This window comes from Euprymna scolopes, chromosome 46 (assembly GCF_053919585.1).
Source record: "Euprymna scolopes isolate OS-2025 chromosome 46, ASM5391958v1, whole genome shotgun sequence".
In the NCBI taxonomy this organism is placed as follows: Eukaryota; Metazoa; Mollusca; class Cephalopoda; order Sepiida; family Sepiolidae; genus Euprymna; species Euprymna scolopes.
In genome coordinates this window covers 135,943,341-135,948,340 of record NC_136527.1, presented here as the reverse complement: position 1 = coordinate 135,948,340, position 5,000 = coordinate 135,943,341, and the positions used below count along the sequence as shown (strand labels likewise).

General features: G+C 31.5%; 1 long non-coding RNA gene across 1 annotated transcript in view; it reads right to left on the bottom strand.

Moving 5' to 3' along the window:
• The window catches only part of LOC145271436 (uncharacterized), an 854,738-nt gene that overhangs the window by 801,924 nt on the left and 47,814 nt on the right, over positions 1 to 5,000 (bottom strand). The window lies entirely within an intron of this gene.

Here is a 5,000-nt window from a genome sequence, read left to right as displayed (position 1 = left end):
AACCTTGGTCCTTGCTCCTTTAATTGAAAAAAAATTAGGGCTTGAATTACATTTTTCGAGGAGTTATAAGCTTGGAATGACAGGAGGTCGAATAATTCACGCCTCCCATTTTGAAATGTCTATTTAAAAGTAAATAATTTACTCACCAAAGTGTTATATATCACAAATTGAAGAGAAAAGGTCAATAAATAATATATTCAAATTTAAACCAAAAAAAGCAGTGTTTTTTAGAAATTTACCTGTAAAGTCCGAAGTTTAAAACCTTTTTTTTTTTTTTTTAAAAACACGTTGTTTGTTTGTTTTTTTTGTTTTTTTGTTTTTGTTTTTTTAATGAAACCTTGGTTGAAAAAAATTAGGGTTTAAGTCACATTTTTCGAGGAGTTGTAAGCTTGGAAAAACGGGGTGGAATTATTCACTATTTTTCACGAAATTTCTGACACACCTACCAATCTACCCATGTTAAGAACGGCTTTCGGAATAGACACCCCTAACCTTGCCAGCATACCCGAAAAGCTATAAAAGTTGATCTGTCGAATGTGAACGATGAGTTGGACGTAATGTAAAAATGTACCGAATTTAAAAGGGAACGAAATTCAAACTTCCGTTCCATTTTTACAACAACCGTAAAGCAGAGTAATCTATGCAAATTTTACCTAACTTACTGGATTAATGCTATTTTTTTAAGCAAAAGAAAGAGAGAAAAAAATATTTAGGTTTGGCTATAAATTCCTAAACTCATTTCATCCTAAATAATTCAGGTGACTGAAATAGGAATCTAATTGAATCTTTAATTTCCTGAATAGTATGCGAGAATTCATGGGTTTATATTACTGTACACATAGATTCGAAAAAGTTGTCAAAAAACAAATAAATGTTATCAAAGGCAAGATAAGTTACTTTTCTACAAGCTGGATATATTTTTCGTGTTTTTATTCAATGTAACATGTTTATTCAGCTCGAAAAACATACAGTGTTTACCGATGTATTCGAAAATTCAAGATGGCGTCTGATTCTCTCTTTAACACCGTAATTTTGGGATAAGGTGTTATAAATAAAAAAATTATACAAAATACTATTAAAAACCCGCCGATGTCAACCTATGTCACGGTAACATATATTGAGCGAGTTTTTAACAGTATTTTATCCGGTTTTTATTTATAACACCTTATCCCAAACTTACCGTGTTAAAGAGAGAATCAGACGCCATCTTGAATTTTCGAATACATCGGTAAACACTGTATGTTTTTCGAGCTGAATAAACATGTTACATTGAATAAAAACACGAAAAATATATCCAGCTTGGTAGAAAAGTAACTTATCTTGCCTTTGATAACATTTATTTTTTATATATTTGTTTTTTGACAACTTTTTCGAATTAATGTGTACAGTAATACCAACCCCAATTATGTTTATTGTTACAAATTACGATGCTTTATTTATATAAAAAAAGCAAAAATAAATTCTTGCGTTTTTTATTTACTACTGAAAACCATAAATTTAGTAAAGGTATTTTTTGTTTAAACAAAATAAAATATTTTCACTAAGAGTTAAGTAAAAATAATTAGTTCATTATATTCTGCGATCATTATTTGATAAATACTGCAATTTTCATTAAAATTGGTTAATTTCCTGATTTTTGGTAAATTTTTAAGTAAAGGGAGGGGTCAAAAATGTTTATACACTTTGAACGTCGGCATTCATTTTTCGATGAATATTTAATAGGAAAGCGACCACGTGTGGTAAATTTATCAATAATCATGTGATTAAACCCATTGTAAATTTACCGATATTGTAAACACATTCTGTTTACATTAAGCATGTAGTGTTTTTTTTTTAGTGATGCACTGATGCAGTGTTGGCAACTGAGATTTAAAAAAAAAAAAACCCGCGAGATCAGGAGAAAGATATGTCCAGAAAATCGCTATCATCTGAAATTTTCAAAAATCGCTAATCCCACCCCCCCAAAAAAATCCCTATTTTCACTTCCTACCATAAAAAAAAATTATAAATATAGTATATTCAATATATAAAATGTTCCGTGTTTTCTCACTATATGTTTCTGGAATTATATTGAAGCGGTTAGCTGCCGTATTTTATCAGCTAGTTTTACCTGTTTTTTGCAGGAAACAAATCATAAACTCAAACTTTTTATAATAAAAGTTAAATTGAAATATACTGCAAATTAAACAACACGATTAGAAAAATAAAAAAAACAAAAAAAACTTTGTTTTAGCATGTTAAAAGTATTTAGGTTGGTAAATAATTAAATTCTACTGTATTGATATTCTTTTTTTTTTTTTCTGTTGTTTCTTGCTTTTTACAATTTTCGACTAAATACTTCTAAATTTCGTATTTTAAACTAAACTTCGAAGGTTGGAATGCCCCCCCACACCTAAAATGTACTTGGAAAAATCGATTTTATAGCGAGATTTAAGAATTGTTAGCCGAAAAAAAGGTGAAAAACAAAACAAATAATCAATAAATAATTGTTACCAAAGGCAATAAATGCTACTTTTTTTTTTTACTTACATGAATGAATTTATTTTATGTTTTAAAGTATTTTCAAGCGCTTGCGGGTGTGTGGGTGCGAAATACCTCCAGATTTTCTAGAATTTCCCGCTAGATTGTAAACGAAATCTCCAGATCTAGCAGGAAAACCGCTAAATTAGAAACACTGGTCACGTGACAGGAAGCGGTAATAAATAATTGTCCCTAAATAAAAAAAATTGCCTATCGGTACAAAGAAAAACACCTATTTATCATAGAAAAATTAAGTATAATGTTATAATTAAAAAGGAATATATAAAAACACACATGGATATAGTAAACATATTATACCAAAACGTGGAAGCCATCCGTCCAGTGGTTTTTTAGACAATTAATTCCGAACGAACCAACAGTTACATTTATATATATATATATATATATATATATATATATATATATGTATATATATATATATATATATATATATATATATATATATATATATATATATATATAGTAAGTTATAAAATATATATGGCGATTAACCTACACTGAATATTTTGCATTTCATCCACTCTAGGACTCTTCAGGCTGAAGAGTCCTAGAGTGGGTGAAACGCGGAATATTCAGTGTAGGTTTATATTTTATAACTTACTAACTAGCTCTTCCTGTGTATTGAAGACTTTTGAAGTAAATACTTAAAGCTTACGCATAAATTTATACTTTTGTACTACTAGTAGTTATATATATATATATATATATATATATATATATAAATATATATATATAGCTACTTCAATTACTCACATAAAATTAATATACGAAAGTATAGATTTATGCGTAAGCTTTAAGTATTTACTTCAAAAGTGCTCAATACATAGGTAGAGCTAGTTAGTAAGTTATAAAATATATATGGCAATTAAGCTACACTGAATATTCCGTAACTTTCGTATATTAATTTTATGTGAGTAAATGAAGTAGTTATATATATATATATATATATAACTACTTAATTTACTCACATAAATTAATAGACGAAAGTATAAATTTATGCGTAAGCTTTAAGTATTTACTTCAAAAGTGATCAATACGTAGGTAGAGTTAGTTAGTAAGTTATGAAATATATATGGCGATTAAGCTATAAAAACGAAAAACACCACAAAATTCGCGCATAAGCCTGAAGAATCCTAGAGTGGATGAAACGCGGAATATTCAGTGTAGCTTAATCGCCGTATATATTTTATAAATTACTATATATATATTTTTATTTATTTTTATTTTTTTAACGAATTAGTGCCGGGGTAGAGAAATTGATTCTATATGTTAAGTGAAACATGTAGGGGTGTCTTATGTTTTACACGTACTTGAATGGTGAATGCTCTGATGAACTCCAAGCACTTATACCCCCTCGACGTGAATATCCCTGACACACCCGACAAGCAGCTAAACTCCACCCCTACACACTAGAGATCCCTAGATGTAAGAAAGCCAACTGTACTCCAGTAGTTTTTTCCCCCCCCATAACTGCTAGACTTTGGAACTCCCTTCCGGATACCTGTTTCCCCAACTGTACGGACATGCAGAAGTTCAAGTGTAATGTGAACAGACATCTTGCTGCCCAACTCCCTACATAGTGTCCCTGATTATTTTTCCAAGCGACTAGGAAGCGTGGATCACCTTGGCCGACTCGACTGCACTCGCCCGCCAATCTTTTATATAAAGAGCCCGATTAAGTTAGTTCTGTGTTTTTGCAGTATGCCACTTAACGAGGGTTCGCTAGAGACTGATCTGCTATGGTGGGGTCGGCTTAGGGAGGGCGGTATCATGTTGAAAGACCCGAAACCGCTCAATGATCTAGGCCAAGAACATCACTGAAGATACCCTCGAAAAGGAAAAAAAAATAACATGTATTTTAAGTGCGTACGTTTGAACCTATATATATATATATCAAGATATATTTATATATATATATATATATATATATATATATATATATATAATATCGAGATAAGACAGTGATTAGAAATCAGATGAAAGATCCCGATAGATATTACTTGAAGTTAAACTTTCAGGACGATCCTAGCTAAAAAGGAGAAGCTCAATATTTAAGCATAGAGCAAGATATAAGTTAAATTCTGAAAAAAAACAACATATACATTACTCCACCTCACCCATCAACTCAGCAAAAACAGCACGCCCACCCCATCTCATACGCAATCCCATTTAAAATCCCAAGAATATCCATTTCCCATTTGAAATTTGAACTCCTCCCCCCCCACCACCCGAAGAAATTCCATTAAGCACCTGCTTGCCCGCCCAATCTTAACCCTCCCCGCTTCTCTCTTTACCCTCTCTACTCCACCCAACCCTCCTCTTTCCCTCATCTCTAAGGCTTTCCCTCTCCCACTATCAACCAGAAAGCTGGCCAACACATAATGGGGATTCTCACCAGAAGCTAGTCGTCCAACGCATCGTTCTGAATATCATCTCCCGGATTATTCTGCTGCCCATTC